Source organism: Sinohyriopsis cumingii, chromosome 2 (genome assembly GCF_028554795.1).
Source record: "Sinohyriopsis cumingii isolate HCF-2022 chromosome 2, ASM2855479v2, whole genome shotgun sequence".
Classification (NCBI taxonomy): Eukaryota; Metazoa; Mollusca; class Bivalvia; order Unionida; family Unionidae; genus Sinohyriopsis; species Sinohyriopsis cumingii.
This window is the reverse complement of record NC_142962.1, coordinates 138233629-138255216: the sequence shown is the minus strand read 5'-3', so window position 1 is coordinate 138255216 and position 21588 is coordinate 138233629. Positions and strand designations below refer to the sequence as shown.

General features: G+C 35.4%; 1 protein-coding gene across 4 annotated transcripts in view; it reads right to left on the bottom strand.

Annotated features, from left to right (window-relative positions):
- The window catches only part of LOC149805917 (uncharacterized), a 142542-nt gene that overhangs the window by 110906 nt on the left and 10048 nt on the right, over nucleotides 1-21588 (bottom strand). Inside the window, exon 1 of one of the 4 annotated variants that reach the window (XM_089950691.1) lies at nucleotides 15302-15569. The exons of the other annotated variants lie outside the window; for them this stretch is intronic. The gene's annotated coding sequence lies outside the window, so the exon portion shown is untranslated. Of the gene's footprint in view, nucleotides 1-15301; nucleotides 15570-21588 lie in introns of those variants that run through there. 4 annotated transcript variants of the gene reach the window in all.

Here is a 21588-nt window from a genome sequence, read left to right as displayed (position 1 = left end):
GTATCATTTATTCTATTTCATGGAAATCTGTTATTGCAAGAGTTGTTATGCAATTTATCTCTTTAATTTTACAAATACTAGTTCATTGACAGAATTGACAGATTGCATGCAATCCAAGTTTTCATATGTGTAGGACTTCATAGGGTTATATGAAATAATTTCCTTTGTCTGTTAGGACAATACTGATTATCATGAGTTAATGATAACTGCATGTTTATATCTGATTTTGTAATGTTTAAATAATCTTGTAGGTTAGGGATTGCTGTGAGCTAGAATTTTGTTAATTTTATGCAATAGTAATCGAGCATGTGGTAATGTAGGTAAAGAGATATGGTAATGTTAAATACACCGCTCACATATAAATTTATAGTCGGTCGCTGTGAAGCGAGAGTGATGATCTATCGAATTAGGTCAAAATTTATGCAGTGTTTGGATAACTAGTCATGGTTCTGAGTAATGTAAGTGAGGGTATTTCATGTACATAAAGGAAGTGATACGTATAGAGATTTAGGGGTAATTTCTGAAAGAGACAGGAAAGTCCGAAGACAGAAGTCCGGAATGAGATGACAGGTTCAGAATAAAGACTAGGAAGTCCAGAAAGAGATGAAGCATTCAGAATAGGAAGACTAGAGAGAATAGGAAGACGTGTGATACACGTGTCAAGAGAGGAAGGTGATGCATTCAGTCGTGGACATTGTGCTCTTTTCACCACTCATTATTATGATGAAATAAATCCAAATTAGACAAATTCTGTTTAACTTAGGTTGAATTGGAGTTGCTGTTATTAATTGTCATTGATTAAATTTTGTTATTTTTCTTGTCTAAGGGTGCTCGTATTGCATTATTTATTCCCAATAGTCTTGCTTGGTTCTCTGTTGACGTTCTATCTACCCACCCACTGCCAGCCAAATCCAATTAACCACCACTCTTATTCTTAGTAAGAGGGCAACGTTAAAAAGTCATTACCAAATTCTTAAAGCACTGGTTCAGACAACAGGTTATTTGTTGCTCCTACTACCTTACTGACAAAATCAACATGAACCTGTTCCCCAATTTAGGCTGAAAAATTAAAAATGTTATGCTGGAAACAGTTATATACAGTTTAGTGCTTAAATACAAGAGGTCTCACTTTATCTGTTAGGATTACTCACTGATTCAGTACTTTTTAAAGCCTTTCCTTACAAACGAAACATTGTTTAAAAACAGCTATTGACACACACATAGTACACACACAGTTTTATGCTGATCAGATGTCCAGCAGGATATTCCTTTGTAGCAGACAGTACACTGTGTGTGTGATTATGATTTTTAGTGTAGCTGTTCAATTATATTGCAATGATGTCTGCAGTGTGGCAGTTTATAGTGATGTCTAGCACTGGGGCATCATGCCGCAGACATGTAGCACAATGTCCCTCCCATTCACATTATCCTGACACCAGGGCAACCAGTCCTAACAGTAACCTCTTAATGTGAAGCGCCTAGCGAGGCAGTTGTTAGTACCATTTTTGTAAGTCTTTGGTAAGACTTGGCCAGGATATGAACCCACGACTTCCCACATCTTAGATGGATGTTCTAACCACTCTAAGGCCACTGGAGTGGTCAGTATTTTGTATTGGTGTAATAGATGATACCTCAGAACAAACTTTAGAGGGAAGAGTTTAATTTCTTGGACTTAAGCAGTACAGAGTACCATGATTTTCCTGCACACACAAACATCTCAGATACAATAAGGCAGTACACCAGGATTTTCATGCATACATAAACATCTCAGATACAACAAAGACAGTGTATTGAAGGATTTTCTGCACACATGAACCTCTCTGATACAATAAGGCAGTGTTCAAGGATTCTGCACACATAAATCTATGATACAATAAACCAGTGTACTGAGATTTTGATGTACACATAAATCTCTGATACCATAAAGCAGGGTTCGAAGTTTTTGGTATACCACATAAATCTCTGATAAAATAAGGCAGTGTACCAGGATTCTGAGGCACACATATACTTCTCTGATACAATAAGGCAAAAACAAAATTTATCTGAAAAAAGGTAATGTTCAAAATATTAGACCCAGAAAAACAGATTGAATCACATGCAAAGACAGAGTTGTTTCACAGATTCTGTTGGTGTTCTTGGCCAGCTGAAGAATCCAGTTCGCATGCATTAACTATTTAGAACTTTTTACCACCTTCCATAATCATCATTATCATCATCTACACCTTGCAGTCTCTCCATTATCTGATACAGAACAAATATACTGACATTCTAGCCAAGGCAATACATGTGCATTCTGCTAAATGAATAATGTTGCTCAGTCTAGAGAAATGGATGATCTTTCTAAATCTACTTGGTATTCGTGTTTCAAAAGAAAGTTATTCATTTCAGCCATCTATTTGCCATGAGGAGATAATAACTTGTGCTGTTTTTCACTCCATGAATTTTTCAACAAATCTACTGAGTAAATGTTAAATAATATTGTTTTATGGGTTTAATGCCATTTTTCAGCACATGATGGAAATATATCAGTGACGAGTATAACCACTGACCCAAAGTAAGCTATGCTGGCAAGCTTTCTCACAGACCCACATTGACCAGGCCAAGACCGATGTAGACAGGGGTGAAAAATGAGTGGTCTGCGAAGGTGAGTGCCTTGGACCTCTCTTCCACCTGGGGACCTTGGAATATTGCTATATAAAGAAACTTGCTTCTAAGCTGTATAATTGATAACATTTTACAGAATCCATAACAAGGAGCATCTTTTGGGGGGATCTGTTTTCCCCCTGAAGTTGGCACGAGTTTGGACTTGTATAATTTCCTCCTTTCTGCTTTGTAGGGAAAATTATGAGTAAGATTGTGAGTGTTGACAAAGGTGAAAAAGCTCTTATGATAATTCCATATTGGCCATCTCACAGCCACAAGTCCATGCTGTTACAAACCCTACAGACTAGTCTTCCAAACCACTTTTAATTACTATGTTCATGAGAAATATTTTACACCTCAGAGTATTGGATTCTACTGAATAAAATCTGACTTAAAGAGGTCAACAGTGGGTTTAATATGACCTATATTTTTTCTGTTACAAAAAGGATGGGCTCTTGAAAGATTCTTTTTATTAAGATGTTAATTGTCTACATCAAACTATCATGGCCAGCCAAACTCATATATATTTTTTTTAAAACTTCACCCATTTTAATACTGGTTCCCATTCTTCTATATAATTTGTACAGTTAGTCATTCAAGTGGACTAGAGCAGAGAATACACTAGTAATATTGAGATCCACTCTTCATTTACAGGTCCCAAATGGGACAGGTACAGGTTACATGGTCAAGCACAGGTTACATAAGTTAGGTACAGGTTGTACAGGTCATATAGATTATGTGTGTTCTATACCTAAGCAGCACATTACCATCTCTCTCTGCAATGTGCTTTGTATGAGAAGTGCCACTCTCCAATGATAAGGCTGATGTTCCAAAATGTACTCGTAGAGTTTTCATTACTCATATTTTGCAGAGCATTAATAATGTGTGTGTGTGTGTGTGTGATTTGGATTTTTAATGTAGCTTTAACAATTTTCCAGTCATATCGCTACAATGTCTGCAGTGTGGCAGTTTATAGTGATGTCTAGCACTGGGGCATCATGCCACAGACACACAGAATCCTGTCCCACCCAGTCACATTATCTTGACACCAGGCAGACCAATCTTAACAATAACCTCCTAATACTGAGTGCCTAGCAAGGCAGCTGTTAGTACCATTTTTATAAGCCTTTGGTATGATTTGTCCAGGGTTCAAACCCACGACCTCCCACATTAAAGGTGGATGCTTTAACCACTAATAGGCTACCGAAGCAGTCTCATAAAGAACATACAGAATTTTATAATATTTGGAGTCAGTAGTTGGAATTCATTGGGTGACTGCAAGGCTGAATTATCTGACTATTCATTACCCTCAGAACCAATGTGACCACGCAGCCAAATGTACTTCATACTTTTGTACTTCATACTTTTTCACACTTTATGAACCAATCAACTGTCCTCATTTTAATATTCAATGACTGCTAAAAACCAGAGACTCTGTACAAGAGAACTGTGAATAATGGATAAGATTTTTTTTCAAATACACAACAATCACCCTCCTCATCATTACTACCCTCAAAACTATTAAAATGCAAATTTTCATTTATTATTTCAAAAGTACAGAAACTACAGTAGGTTTACATTGCATAACCCAATTTTTTTAAAGTACATGTTCCAAACATCTCTCCTTAGACACTCCACCTCAAAAAGAGTTACATCAAGAGGCTAGAATAAATAATTTCCCAACAATCTTAATTCCTGCTAAGACTATGAAGTTTGCTCAGAAAATATTTGTAAATGTCAATGTAACTTCTATTTTTGTACATATGACCTTTTGACCACAGCCCAGTGACCCTTGAGGCAGAAGTCAAGAATTACCCTGTTACACAGATGACTAACACATTGGCAACAAAACAACAAAGTTCACCTAAATTTCAGCCAGCAGTTTAAGAAATGCTCCCATGGACAGAAGGATGGAGAGGAGAGATAGTGGGAGCATCAAAATGTTCCCAACCCTTTAGATAGGTACAAAAAGGGTGAAAATACTGCAAGATACCAGACACAGATTTACAATCTCTAAATACCCCATACTGGCTAAAATTAAAGCTATTCAGAATTGTAAAATTCTATATTTTATTGACTTCATCTACCTCTAAGAAGGGAGACCTTAAATGTATCATAGTTTAAAATAAAGAAAAAGAAAAAGAACTACTGTCTGTGACACATTATTAAATGAAGATATATGAATTTACCTCTGACCCAACAACATGAACAGAACAAAGTGAACTCCACACCCGTATTATACATTTTAACAGCTAGTCTAGATATCACCTTTCAAGTGTTTTTATCAATAATCATATCAGTCAAGTTTTATTGATTTTCTAATGCAACCTCCAGTTAATATAACACCAATATAAAAAGAAATTACTCTGTGCCTGTGATGCACCTACACTCACTAAGAGCAGCCAAACCAGAAACACCTTTTAAAAAGAAAAAAAAGGGTGGGGGGCAAATTTGGGTCAGTCAGGATTATAACAAAGCCTGTCCTGAATACAGTCTTCAGCTTTATCAAGTTAGCTTTCCTGTTTCTGGTGACTGAAGATAAAGGATTCAGAGTAGACCTGGACAGAGAGCATTGGTCCAGAACAAAAGGTCAGAGGTCCACAATCAAAACATTACTGTAAAATATGTGACCTTGAACCTAATATTATATTGTAGAGTTACCATGTCACACAATAAAATGTCTTCACTTTGTAATGATTCCACTGAAGTCATGGTGAATTAAATCCATTAAGTAGTTTTGCAAATGGAAATAATATAAGCAAAACCTCTAAGAAAATTTTCTATGACTGCGACCTTGACTCCGAAGTTAACAAGGTGTAACAATGAATTATTTTCACCTCATAAATGATTCATCTCAAGTAAGAAGAAAATCCAGCGAGTGTTTAGGAAATATATGCAACTGAAAACAAAAACCTTAATATCAATTTTATATGACTATAATCTTGACTTCAAATGCAACTTTCAATAATTTTTGCCAGGTAAATGTATTTTCCAGTCATATTCTGATAGCTTTTTCATATTAAAATGCACTGTACATACCACAACAGTTTTTATCAACACCTTTGTTACCGAATGCTGAAATCATGCAACAGTTCCAAAGATATAATAGAGAGAGAGTAGAACCATGCCAAAAAAAACCTGCAACATAATATCAAGTTCACCATAATTTATTAACTTCTGATTCAGTTAAGCTAGGCTTTCATAATTTGCATCCTTTATGTTTCAATTTGATCTTTCCAAATTGGACAGAGACTGTGAAATAAGCCCTCCTTTATGCCAACTAAATTAGCCTTTGACTATAAATTAATTACTGCCTTTCAATATGTTTCTGTTCAGCCCACTGACCTTAGCACTTTTCTCCCTCAAGGTAAAAAAAAAAAGAATTCTCATAATTTGATTTTGTGCATATAACTGAGCCAGTTTGGCCAAGTACTTGAAGTGCTTGTTATATAATATATACTAATCATTATAATATATAAAATCTTTTAAAAAAAAAATACCCACCTACTTACCCTAATTTTAAAATAATTGCAATAAGAAATACATTTTATCCCTTAAACAAACAAAAAAACAAAAAAACATGTAAAGACAAACCCATTCAAGAAACTGATGTTCTACAGGGAAAAATAATTTCTAGTAATTGAAGATAAGACCTTTTCTTCCTCTTGACTGTCAAGTGTTGAAACAATCTATAAAAATAGTTCTGCTCAGACATCCAATATGGCCATCACAGGGACCATCTTGAAAATCTTGATATCACTAAACAGATGGTCATAACAACATAGGGTTTTCACTAAAAAAAACTTCTTATGATGTCTAGCTGGGCTTAAATGGAAATGTTGGTGATCTTATGTACAATATCACACTCATCCAAAATGCAATGAAGATCCTCTGATCCATGACCTAAATATAGCTTGTGATATCAGCCAGGTTTCCACATAATTTGTAATGGACATGGGAATTGAAAGCAATTAATGCTGATTAGATGCCCAACATCATGTGTGCAACATACATGACAATTTTTCAGAGCCACATTTCGGCCATATAAATTTGGAAAAATAGTATCTAACCATTCAAAATTTTGCTGCTTGTTATAAAACTTGAATACACTTTTCAATTTCTGAATGATAATGACAAAAGCAATTACATTTATTTCCCATAAAAACAGGTTGAAATACCAAAACATTCTACAAGACCAGCTCAAATTCTAATGTACAATTGTTTGTTGTTTTCTATATAGTAAAAGAACTATATGTTTGAATGGATCTATAATGTTTCATCAGAGTAAAGGCTTTTCAGTCCTTTGCATGATCATTTCACTTATCATTAAATATAATCATGAAATGTATTAGAAACACTCAGTTTATAAAAGAATCTGCCCTAATATGAGGTGGCAGACAGGTGGCAAGCTGACAGGGTGAAAAACACCAAGCTGACCAAATACTACAAAGGTAATTTCACTGAAATGTCACTACTGCTACTTAAATATTAGTGAAACAAGGAAGAACTGTCACCAATAAGGCCATTTTACTACATGACTATTGCAGCAAGTCTAAACAATTAATGTAGAAGGAAGCCACAGGCAGATAGGGAAGAATCGAGTCTTTCATCATAGTAACAAATCTGCATAAAAGCTTGAGACTGAGCTACAACAAAAATAAATTAGATTAATTATTGCCCCAAATACATGTTTTACAACCTTGGACCTCCTTTAATAAAGTGTTTAGAGGGCCAGTCTTCATCAGACAACCATGCAATTTTTGGTAACAATTCTAACAAATTTAATTGTTCTTTAAAATGATCAGTGCTTTACTTTAAAAACAAAGTCATCTAATTATCATAAAGCAGGGACTATTTTTCATTTATTAATCTTGATGAAAAAAATTCTTTTCTATGGCCATTTGTAAATAAAATCATTCTCATTTTAATTGTCTGTAGAATCACTTATAGTTTTTTCAGATATAATTTGAAAGGAATTATTTAAATTATTTATTGGAATTACAAAGTCCTCATTGACTTTTTGGACCAAAACACTAGTTTTGGATTACTGAGGACTCATTCAAAGCAATTCTGGATTATATCATTATGGTACATCAGGACAATCAAGATTATTTGAATTCGTTTGGAACATTCACTATTTTTGGGCTTGTGATGGAACATTAAGGATTATTTGGAATTTGATTCACAATACTGTCTTTTGAATTTTTACTTTGTAGTCAAGGAAAATAAATTATTTCTTGATTTTAGCAATCTTGTTGGTTTTGCTTCTTTCTGACTCATGGGTTAATGGCACCCCAGGTAAACTATGACTTTTTGGTAACCCCAAATCACCCCACCCAAATATTCACTTCCTTCTAATTTGGTGCCACTTACCTTAGGGCCTGGCACCTTAGATGACTGTCTAGTTCACATATATAGTTGGGCAAGCCCTTTATTTATCCATGTTAGCATATGCTGACACCAGGATCATGCTGATTATAAGACATGTGAGACACAATTCATGAGTTATTTGAAATTTTATGTAAAACACCCACACCAGTGGAGGCCCACCCAGTATGGGGTGCAATCAAAATTCTGAATGTGTTGGCATAATTCCCACAGAGCTATCATTTACCCATGTAGAAGTACTAAGACATTCCACATACGCTTATGTATACACAATGACCATGTGCTTCTTTAAAAAGGATAATAAACAAGCAATAAAATTATATTTTCTCACAAAAACTTGAATGATTATGACCCTCTGTTCAAAATGCAAACCCATTCTGCCTGCCAGTTTTTATGTTGCTTTAACCTGCAACTAAATAACATTCTATAAGACCAGCTCAAATTCTAATGTACAATTGTTTGTTGTTTTTTTTATATATAAAAGAACTAAATGTTTGAATGGATCTATTATGTTTCATCAGAGTAAAGGCTTTTCAGTCCTCTGCATGATCTTTTCACTTATCATTAAATAATCATGAAATGTATTAGAAACACTCAGTTTATAAAAGAATTTTCCCTAATATGAGGTGGCAGACAGCTCCAATTTACTGTAACTTCATAATGAAAATAGAAACCTGTGTTGGTAACTACTTCCAATGAATAGTACCCATATGCATGTCAAGCAAATAAATACTGTACTATATCCTTTTGTTTAACCATCAACACAGTTAAATATCTGTGTAAGCAATGTAGGCCATCCTTCAACCAATAAAGGTGTATAGCAAACTTAGGCATCAAAATTAAAAGCATTCCTTTCTGGTGCATATATTATTTTCTATAAAATGGTATGCTGAGCACACCACATACAATTAGTCATGCAGTGTGCTGATTGCCTGTTAGGGCAGGGTTGCCTGATTGCCAAAATTAGTCATGCAGGGTGCTGATTGCCTGTTAGGGCAGAGTGGCCTAACTGTGAAAATTAGTCATGCAGTATGCAGATTACCTATTAGGGTAAAGTGGCCTGATTGCCAAAATTAGTCAATGCAGGGTGCTGATTGCCTGTTGGGGTAGAACTGCCTGACTACCAGTCATGGCATTGACATTTTATCAGTATTAAATGTGCATACCATCAAAAAAAGGGGTGAAGGTGGGTGGACTCGATCATTTCTTGTTAAACTAATATAATGGCTAGATTTATTTATTTTTATCTGCAATTCAGAATCAGATTATATTTTTCAAACTATTTGGGGACTTTATTATTAGAAAGTGTTTTTTTTTTTCTCACTCCATATTTAAAATAACATCACCTTAGATGGGCAGGGAAATTTCTCCAGAGATGGCAGTACACCACCTTAAAGGGTAGGATATATCCAAGAGAAAACGACACCACATCAGGAGGGCAGCTGATTACAGAGAGGGCTGGAAGCCACCTAGGGAGGGAAGGGTATACCCCAAAGTGGAAGAGAACACCATCTACAGAGGCCAAGTGCATCCCAGAGAAAGCAGAATGCCACCCAATGACAGCCTGGTACAACACCCTTCTAAAATACTAGCTAGAAATAACATTGCATGTATAATGATTATAATTACATCTGCACTCAATAAAACAACACAAATTATCAGCATTTCAGAAAGAAATATATAAAGCCTAAGAAAAGTGTATCATGCAACCAATTTGTCTTGCCAAATAGAAACTTCATCAAAAAGTTTTGGAACATATAACAAGAGTCCCTTGAAGGAACTGATGCTCTCCTGGGCAAAGTTTCAAGGAATTCAAGTTAAAACCATTTCTTTTTCTTAACTGTTGATTGTTAAGGCCATCTCTGATAACAAGATAAATTTGCTGCTATGGAGCACATGTTGAATGTCCACTATGTACTATTTTCATTCAGGGCAAAGTAAACAATGTTAGGGATGTTCTGGTGAAAACCTCATTGTCATAATGATTATCCATTCAGGGGGACTAGTAACAAAATATATTTAAGGCAATCATTGTGGCAATCAAATTGGATGTACAATTGGCACCACTTTTATTTAGGACCAACCAGGTATCATAAGAAGGTATGGTGGAACACCCATGTTGATACATTTATCCATTTTGGGAAGAGTAGAGATAACAGTATAAATTTTCAAGACACATCTATTCATTCAGGAGTAGCAATAGCAAGATTTTCAAGATGGCAGCTGTGGTGGACAGATTGCAAACCAGACTGGCATGATCTTCACTTAACACCAACCAGACATTATTAGAAGTCTTTCGTGAAAACCCCATTTTTATATTAGGACCATCAACGTTGGAAGAGTAGTGTAAGATTTTCAAAATGGCTGCCATGGTGGGTATATCTCATGTCTGGGCATGGTAATCCTCTAAGTAGTTCAGGAAAAACAGAGATACCAAACTTGTGATAACAGACATAAATGATGAAGAACAGACTATGGACAACAGACCATCTCATAAATTCTTCTAATCTATGATGAGTAGAACTAAAAACGAACTGCTAATTAGATGATCATCAAAGCCAGGACAAATTTTTTTCTGTGTCAATAACCATAGCACTTGTCCAACTAAAATATTTTTCAACATCATAAAGAATTCCTGATATGAAAAACTGTGTTCCAAATTCAGTGCAATATTATCCAAAACTGATGGGACCCATCCCTGTTTCCATTAACCCTCAACAAATTCCTCCAAGCTATAAGACAGAAAGAATACATGATTATTCCAAGATATTAGCATAGTTTTTCATTAGGTAAATACCAATTTGTATTTTTATATTTAACCTTTTCATAAACAGAATGCTTAAATTCAACATGAAATCACTAATATTTATGTAATTTTATTTAACAGTCTAAATGAAATATACATCTAGTCCATGTTATTTCTCTTGCATTTTGAGCTCAGTGGATACTACAGTGCTATTTTTCAGATACCCATGGTGTCAAAAAGGTCGAACAGCACTGGGATAGTATATCAAACTTGATGGATGCAGATTTGAATCCTGCCAAGACCAAGCTAGGTCTGCCACCTACATGGTGTATCTCTAGGCAAGACACATTACTCCACCTGCTGGGGTGTGGGCAAGTAGTGAAGGAGTGGAGCCTTTACAGATCACTCGCACCTCACCTGTGCTGGTTTGTGTCTTGACTCAGTAAGCTTGCCAGTTTCTTCCAGTGGTTCTTCTTCGACATGCATATAGTCTATTATGTGCTGAAAAATGCCATTAAACCCCAAAAACTAAACCAAACCAAACCCGATGCATCAGCATGATCTAACCTATCATGACGAGCAGTAAGACAGCAATCAGGCTTTTTCTAGTGTTTTATTTAATAATGTACTGTTAAGTTGAATGTGTCGAGTCGGTGGTCTCCATCCCCCCCAACACCCACACCCCGTTAAATGTTTACTTCAGGACTTTTTACATGAAAAGTTATACACATTTGTGCACATTATTCAAATTCAACACACTGCAAATATTCTCTTTTAAAATCATCAATTTATATGTTTCAACTGGAGATAGTGTATTTCCTGAACAACAAAGTTTGAACTTTTGTATTGTATGCCCAGGCTACAAGGTGAGATATTTATGACATCCAAGCTTAATGTAAACAGGTGGATTAGGTTACAAGTGGTGATATCTGCTGTGACATATAGCTGTATAAACAAGTACATACTGATGGAAAGTTTTTCTTGTAAATATATACCTGGTTTTGAGGCATATAGCTGTCTAAGCTAGAGTTTTTCTTGTCAATAACACTTGGTTTTCTTAGCTCAAACTAAAATCCTACAATGTCACATAATTTCATCCCATACATCCTATGTACATCCTGTCAAAGCTCAATGATATTTTCAAACTAGGAAAATTACCATGTCTAGTGTCCCGTTACCCTGTAACAATTGCTTGAGACAGATTTACCGAATCAAGCAGCCTGGATAACACCATACTAGTGGTAAACCATGTCCAGCAGCCTGGATAACACAGTCTTAGTGGTAAATGGAACATGGAGAACTTATCTTGAGAGAACTAGCCCCATAGAGATCTCTGCCCCCACCCTCATACATATCTGGAGAACTCATCCAGGGTGGTTGAAGAAGTCACATGAGATTGTTTGGAGAAGTGAGAGAATTCTGGTATATTGATTTCTGCGGTCAATAATTACTTTAAGTATTATGAAAGAAGTCAATCTGATGTCATTAATTATATCAATTTTAAATAAAGATGAAATATACAAAGGAATGAACATACAAAATCGGCTTCATAGTCCTATTATTACAGCCAAGCTTATGGTGTCACGGTACTGTGTCAGCTCCAGTGGGAGGACCTTAAGGTACAGGGAACATTACATGAAGAAATAAATACTAAAGCTAGCTGTCATTAGTATATTTTGTAAAAGTTGTGGTTTTTGTCAAGGTTAAAAACTTGGGCCTCTCATCTACATTTGATATGATATTAATTTATATCTTGATCAATTTCTCTATTTATGAACTTTTTACGGCGCTAAAGACATGCCACTGATATGGTGCTGTTTTACTACATTTCAGTTGCAATCCATGTTAAATCAGTATCTATGACAATGTGTGTCTGTGTGTGTGTGTCTTTCACTAAATTCTGCCCCGGTGGCCTAGTGGTTAGAGCATTCACCTCAAATGCAGGTCATGGGTTCGGTCCCCTGCCGAATCATACCAAAGACTTAAAAAATGGTACTAACAGCTGCCTCACTTGGTGCTCAGCATTAAGAGGTTAGTATTAGGACTGGTCAGCCTGGTGTCAGGATAATGTGACTGGGTGGAACATCATGCTACACGTCTGCGGCATGATGCCCCAGTGCTAGACATCACTATAAACTGTTACACTGCAGATATCGTAGCGATATGGCCAAACAATTGTTAAAGCTACGTTTTTAAAAAATCCAAATCCAAATGTTTCACTAAATTTGACATTTTGTATGATACAGATGATATGGGTATATTTATACCCGTGAATGCCTGCTTAAATTATATTCTTGTAAATTTTGTTCTAATATATTAAATAATACAAAGTTTAGTTGGGGTTTTTTCATTAACGGGGTTGTTGCAGTTTTGTAATGTAGATGTACTATCTAGTACCCTGTAACTGTGCTCATTTCACCATGAAAAATGAAAGACCGCAGAATTGCCTGTAATATATTGTAATGGGGGAAGTTCTTCACAAAAGTTAATTAGGGCTTTCTCCAGATTTTACACCTCAATAAGCTTTTGTCATAGGTTATTGGAGGGGGGGGGGATGCTGATGTATATATGTATGTGAAATTAGTGCAGGAACTGAGTGAAGCCTTCAGATACTCTCTACATATTTCAGTTATTCTAACCCAGGTTTATTTCTATTAAAATGGTAATTGGTGATGTAATTTAGATATTACTAAAATAAGAGGCTAAGATTAAATTCCAGTGAAAATAATGGGGTTCGTCTGAAATAGTTAATTAAACAGTTACAATGAAAGGTCTGTTTGTGATGGACAGAGATAAAACTTATCAGGGAAAAAAGGAAACCATCAAATAATCTGACATATGATGTAACAAATGGGGATGCACTGAATTTCTTGCTATCACCACTCATATGATTTTATCATCTCATTTGTGGTAACTTTCAGAAAAACAAGTCTGATATAAAATGCCACACACAGGCAACAGTACTAAACAGCAGCAAATAATGATTCTGTGATGACTGCTAATAACGGTCCAACACATACATGGCATAAGTAAACATTTGTTATAGAAAAACAATGGGCGTTGGGTGGGGTATATCTGAATCTCAGGGTGAATAATTTGTAATTGAAGCAGATCAAGTATCAAAGAAATACTTTAAGAAGATTACATGTTAAATTTCCATATACCATCACAATATTTTAAACTGAAGTCTTGATGACTCAATTATTGTTTGTGCAGAACACTGATTATAAATGTTAATCACCATGAAGTATAAACTCAATCAGGTAATTGATCAAATAAAGCTGTAATCACCAGGGGGTGACATATCCAAATTAGTATCTATGATATTTGGGGCAACTTCTGCAGATGTAAAGGGGCAACTTCTCCAACCACCATGGGGCAGCTTCTCCTGACACCTGGCAGGAGTTCTCCATGGAACAAGTTTCGATGGGGTGAGTTCTCACTATTCTTGGTAAACCACTATTTATGTTAGTCTGAGTTGCCTCTGACCCTTGCCACCCCATTTTGGATATCTGGACATTTATGTTGCGGTGTACATAAAGGTCAAACTATCGAAAATGGGGTGGCAAGGGTCAGAGTAAATTCAGACTACATTTATGCAGGTTTGACCTGTGCCGGTCACCTAGATCACTTAAAACCAGTTGGAGAACTTTATTAGTCTGATCTATCATCTACTTACAATATGTAGTGGTGGACTGGGGTTGGGCTGTGTCGTCAAAGAGATAATACCAACTCCAACAGTTAAAATGCAAGTTCTCTACATGTTATTTTAAGTAACAACCTAGTTCTACAACGCCTCCCTTGATATTTGTGTTTCAAGGCGATCTAAAAACAAACAACAACCCACACATATCAGGGCAATCATCTGACATTGCAGGACTAAGTAACAAACCAACAAATCCATCAACACTCGTATACACACACACACACACACACACACACACACACACACACACACACACCAGCCATTGCTATGACATTATTTTGTTGTTTGTACATCAATCAAACAAGCAGGTATGATCTGGCTTAAGGACACATAGGGGTGGACCCGGAGGAAACTCGTGCGGGTTAACTAATTTTCAAACTTGATTGCGGATACGGGTTGGAAGTAGAACCAGATGAACCTGAATGACAACCAATACAGCAAGATGGAAATTCTTAATCGGTGGATTTTATATAATAAAAAAACCCCCTGGAATCTGTCCATGTGGAAAAGTATGTCATTCAATATTTATATCAAGTTTACTAAGGTAAACGTTCACACGTCGAAATGCTCACGTGTATGCTTGTTACTTGAAGTGAGATATATCATGTACAAAATGAACACACACACACACACACACACACACGATTTTAATCACTTAATACTATTTGAGTATATCATCGTTGTAATTTTAAAGCACGATAACGTAGGCAAAACTTGAGATGATAAATCATGCTTCTGACAACCTGTGTAATCCATATGAAATCCAATTAGGCAATTCAAATTAATATGTACACTCAGTTTCCAAATACAATGCTTACCTTACAGAAAATAATGGTAGAAATCCAACAACAGCATTAAAACCCATACGGTATATACATTATCTATCTAGATGTGACGTATTCATACACACGTGTTTCGTATTGTCAGTCTATAGTACATTCTGTGTGTTCAACATTACGACATTCATCCTACACTGAGACAATGAATGGAATTCTCAACATAAAATTTAATTCAAACACAAGCTATAGTCCCAAAACCACAAGTACGCATCAATGAATAATCCTAAGGAATGTGCGACCGTAAATTGTACCATCTTATATATACACTACTACAATAAAATGACTGACCCTTACACCTTGACCTATTTATAGCGCATAATGTACAGGTATGGCAATAATGTGGTATACGGAACTATAGTCAACAACCAAGCACAGGACTCGAGTTGTTGCGTGTCTGCCTTTCCCATTCGCACACAAATACAGCATTATTAGAATACTGACTGTATCGTCCGCATATAGACCATTTCATACAAGTTGACACGGTGCTGGACGATCTCGATTTTAATCTGAGGCCCAATGTTACTTTACTTGCTTGGTAACATGTAAACACTAGTTTAAGGAATAAAATGCAACGATTGTTTTGTGCATAGATCTGATATAATATGGATTGCCTGACCAGTTGGAAGTTGAATTAAATTTTGTATACATCAAGATAAATTTACTATGAATAGTTACTGAAAATAGACACACATTTAAGTCAGGGAACTACAGTTGGTTACCACATATATCAGCAGTAAGATTTACTGAGTAGAAAACATACACCATGTCATGTGTGTGTGAGTGTGTAAACATAAAAATTGTAAAGTATTTGTATTTGTAAAAGGATTCTTATTTTGAATTTTTTTCCATAAATAGTTTGATTTGTTATTAAAAACATCTGGTACACAATCCAAGTTTAACCTATCAACATGTAAAAAATATCCACCTTCCAGTGGATCAGTGCTTCTTCCCAGGTTCTTCCTCAACTAAATATATACTGGCCACCAAGCATTGCCTATCATGTGCTGAAAAATGTTGTTAAACCCATAAAACCAAGCCAAGCCATACAAAGGGTGATCAATCTCCTAACCAGATACCAGTAACTCTTCAAATTGTGACCTCTGACCTTTAACCACCCTCAAAATTAGCTATTTCTACACAGGTGCAAGACATTTTATGAGAAAGGCCAACATGGAACTTTTCTGTAGCAATTATCAAGAAAATCGAATTGCAATTCAAGCTCCAGTAATCTGTACCCTTTGATCCTCAATGCAATCAAAACAAAAACTTGGAAACTACTTGCATTAACAAGATGTTATCATCACTGCACCCATTGCATTCAGCTGCAAGTAAAAAGGGCAATCATTTTAATAAAAATTGCAGGAGCAAAGTGATTTGTTGAAAGCTATATCATCAGGTGATGGCCATTATATTTAAGATTCAAAGCAATCCATTGAAAACTGCTGGACCTTTTGCATTTACAAGATTATGTGTTGGATTTAAGTATGGATGGTGCAATGGTGAAAGATTCTGTAGAGGTAATTTCGTAGTACTTTCAGTCATGGTCAGCATGACATGTTACCATTAAGTTTAACATATGGGCTGCAAATGGAATAAATTGCTGACTGTGAGGGATGGGATATGCTCTCTTTGGGGCATGAATTGAATTTCAATTTGAGTTCGTTCGATAACATTCTGACAGATATGTCAGTGTAAGGTCAATAGCAGAAAATGACAGAATTGAGATGAGCCAGAACAAAATTTTGGGAAATCTTGGGCCATATGAAGCAGGTGACATAGAATGAGAATTTCCAGAATAGCTATTAATAAAGACAGGCTAAAGAGGATTATTCTGACTACAATGGGGGTGTTACCATTTTCGGTGGTTAGAGAAAGTTAATCCTGATTGGCTAAGCTAGATAAGGGTGTGTGTGTTCCTAGATGGAAATCAAGGTTTTAAAGTTATCTCCCTCATTAGTCATTCTAGGTTTCTGAGGCAAGCCAGAAAGTTCTTAGCTCTGAGATTATTAAAAAGTACTTTTCAAGTTAAATTGTCCTGGGCACAAGTGTAAAAAGTTGGCGACACAAGGAAAAGAGATTCAGCTGTATAGTAGGAGCAAGTCTCAATAAAGCACAAGTTTGTAATTATTTGTTCAACTTATTCGTTTTGAATTCGTACATCAATTTCAACTCGAGTTCAGAAAATAATTATGCATTTGTTGTCTGGAATGTTATTTGATTCATGTAATGTAAGAATCTCATACACTATTTCATTGGTATGAATGAGTTTGGATTTAGTGATTTTGTATATATTAGAAATCATGAAGTGTAAAGATTTCATGCATTTCTTCTGATACATACTGTGAAAAGAAAATTGTCTGTCTTAAAAGAATTATATCATGTATGCTTTAAGATCATTTTCCTATGTCTGGAAATGTATGTCAATGAATTACTAATTAGCAAAGTAAATTAGAAAAAGGAGTGAAGTCCATTAATACATTTGTGTAATTAAGTTATGAATTTTTTTTCAACTGAGAATTGATGGTATTAACATATAGGAACAGGTGCTGACTGACATTGTCAGCTGGTAATTTATAGCCACGATGGGGTGTGATGGTTTATCTAAGAGGTCTAATTGTGTCATAGTTCCCATCAGGAATGCAAGTAACAGCTAGAAAAGACAAATTCACATTAATAGGGTGTGAGTGTGTATTAGGTTGCAAACTGACTATAATTTAGATCTTGTGAATTCCGAAGAGGCTAGAGGGAATGACAGAGAAGTGATTTGGGAAGACGAAGCAATCAGGTGATGCTGACATGGTGGCAGTTTTAGTTCAATCAATCACTTGGTACAGAATGGCTAACTGAATTTCACATAACTCTAATTCTAAGAGAAGGTAAATCATTCAAATGTCATGTTCAGTTTCATTTTGTTTATGTAATTCTTTAAATTGTTATGATTTACATATTGGGGCTCATGTTCTATTCTATATCTATGCTCAGATCTGTATTATTCCATCCATTAATTTTATATTTTATTTCATTGTTTAATTGATCCAAGCAATAACACAGTGGTTGTTCATATAGATAATAATAACCAAATCACCATATGGAGCGGATCTCAATCTCCCACCTCATGACAGGTGGACAGAATGATCAGCAAACAAATGGATGTATAGACAAACAAGGACATCCATATATACCCCAAATTGTTTAGAGGCAGGGGTATGATAGAAATTGTGTGGGCAAAGTGATTTTGTTCATATGCACATCTTCAAATGCAACTTAACCCTTTGCATGGAAACCACCCTGTCTACCAAATGACAGACAGACATCCCTATTGCACTCCACCTCACCTCCACACTCCCAACCTTCTGGTTCAGGGGATAATTGTATGGATTTAAAATAAATCTAACTTGTTCTACTTATAGAATATTAAAAATGTCTTTCAATTTGTTTAAAAAAAACATTTTATGCTTTTTCTTTGGCTTTTGCATATCCATCTGACCAGTAAAACCTACTGCTGTTAAATATCATTTAAGATCTACCCACACAGCTCATTATAGGTAATAAATATTGATTATAGCTTTGTTTATTATTAAACATTAATAACTGAAAATTAGAAATGTATCTTTACAAGATATTGTACTAGATAGTCTGGACTGGTTTATTTGGTATGTCACTATAGTCTCACACCAGCCAACAGGTCAATGTTTCTTAGTGCTACCGATAAGTCAGTGACCTCCATTACATTATTCATCTAACAGAAAATCCTCTAGCAACATTACTGTATGAATGAATTAACGAATGTAAAAATTAAGTTCTTATGTGCAAGTAAGTGTACCTTATTTAACCGTATTTAACCCCATTGCTTTAAAAAACCCATCATTATGTTGTCCTGCCCATCTGTACTTCCATCCATTTGTCTGGCAGTGACTTAGTCTATCTCCCCCTTTGTCATTATTGACACACACTTGAAACTTTGGAATATGACTGCAGGCGGTCTGTAGATATGCATATTTTACAGTTTTAAAATGTTGATATCATTGTAACTGAAAACTGTTGGTATCCCCACCCTTTAATAAGTATGAATTGAATGACCTAAAGAAGATGACTGCACTTGTGCATACAATAGAAGCCCTGGGCCATGATTTTGGAGTAGGGGTCTGACCCTTAGCTCTAAACATGGAAAGTATCAAGATTCCTACCATATAATTATATATACACTAACTAAACATGAATATAGTTTGGTTTGGTGTTTTTATGACACAGCAATACAAGCAAGTTATTTAGCACCATGGCAATTGGAATACAATACATTGCCCAAGGACATAGCAACACTAATAAGTTATTTAGTACCATGGCAACTGGAATACAATACACTGCCCAATGACACAGCACAATTAAGTCAAACCATCTAATCTGATGGTAGGAATCAAACCCTAAACTTTACAGTCGCAAGTCTGGCATGCTGCGCACCGAACCCCCACACCTCAAGCCCTTGAACACGAAGAGATTACATTGTCACGATACTGGACCCTGGGTCAGGCTATGCACAAAGTTGCATATTTTCATAGGGCTATGCAGTGGCATGCAGTTGAGTTAATTATTGTTTCTTAAAGTCATTTTCTCCATTAAAACAAATTATTTGATTTTTATATGATTGCTGCAGATGTCAGTCTTTGAAGAGTAAAATGATTGGTTTTGTCAGGGTCACACTGGGTAGACATGATCCTTAATAAGTACTTATTTTCTATAACCTTCCAAAAGATGATCATGTGACCCCTTGTTTACATTTTACAAGACCATATAACCTCTGTTTTGGAGAATTATTCTCAGTTGCAGCTGGGCCTTTTCTTATACTAGAAGTTGTATGTCGTGTTGTTTGGGGTTATTTCAAATTACGTGGATTCAAAAGAATTAATTCTGTTATTTTTCTGGAAAATATGTGTGCTCATGTAAAATTGTTGAACAAGGACAGTTTTTTTTATAAAAGTTTATTCAGCTACCGGAAACCGGAGCGATAATTTTTGTTTCTACAAGGAACTGTAGACTTCAACACTACAGATTGCAGCATACGCCATCGTCTTCTATCTTGGATTCTTCGTATGGATTCGAACATGAAATCAGTGGAACATTTTGTTATTAGGACAACCAAAATTTTATTTTTGGATTATTCTTGGATTATTTTTGGATTTGATTCTATAAAACCGTAAGTTCATATTTTTTCATTTTTACAGAATTTTTCCAGGGAAATGAATTATTGTATTTTTTTAAAGCTTGTTGTTTTCACTCTTTCCTGTGTTACTGTTTATTCGAGCCTAAACACGCGACATAAGAATACCAAAATAAGGCTTTGAGTTATACCTAATAGTGTTAGAAAATACTAGTATTTACAGTATTTGACCATTACTAATTTCATGCCTATGTTGTGGCCTATGCCTTAATATTTTTTCTTTTAATATTGTAATTATGGAGCACTTTTATAACCAGAGCTGTGCTGAGAGGTAAACCTTAATAACTGATACTTTAATTTCTCCAATTTATCTGCAGTCTTTGTTCCACTCAATACATATAATTTTTCTCAGTCAAATCTCATTTAAATAAATTTAACACTTACTGTTTTTAAAAATGACTAACATTTCCACATACAAGATCACAATTCAAATAAAGCCTCTGTAAATTTTGTACCATTCAAATGCCAGGTACAAGAGAGTAATGTTAACATACTGTCTGTTTATCGAACTGTAACTTTAATGAAAACTATGATTGGGAATGAGTGCTTCCAAAAATTGAATGACTAAATGCCATGTTGTATACAGTTTTAATACCATACAGCTTTCCCATCTTTATAATTATTTTACATGAGTGCCAATTTCAAATGAAAATTTATGAAACTACATGTCTCCAAATGTTGCAAACTCAATTACTGAAATCATCACGGAAGTGGTGTTACAGTACATGATAGGGAAAGTGTGTGTATGATATGGATTTTTAACCTAGCTTTAACAATTTTCAGTCATTTCGCTAAGATGTCTGCAATGTGGCACTTTCTAGTGATGTCTAGCATTGGGGCATCATGCCGCAGACATGTAGCATCATGTTCCAGTAAGTCACATTATCCTGACACCAGGCCTACAAGTTCTAACACTGACCTCTTAATGCTGAATGCCAAGTGAGGCAGCTGCTAATATCATTTTAGGAAAAGTAAATGCAATTTCGTATTCTATATGTAGCTATTTATAGACCTCCAAACTCTTACATGCATCAGTGATGGAAGAGTGCAA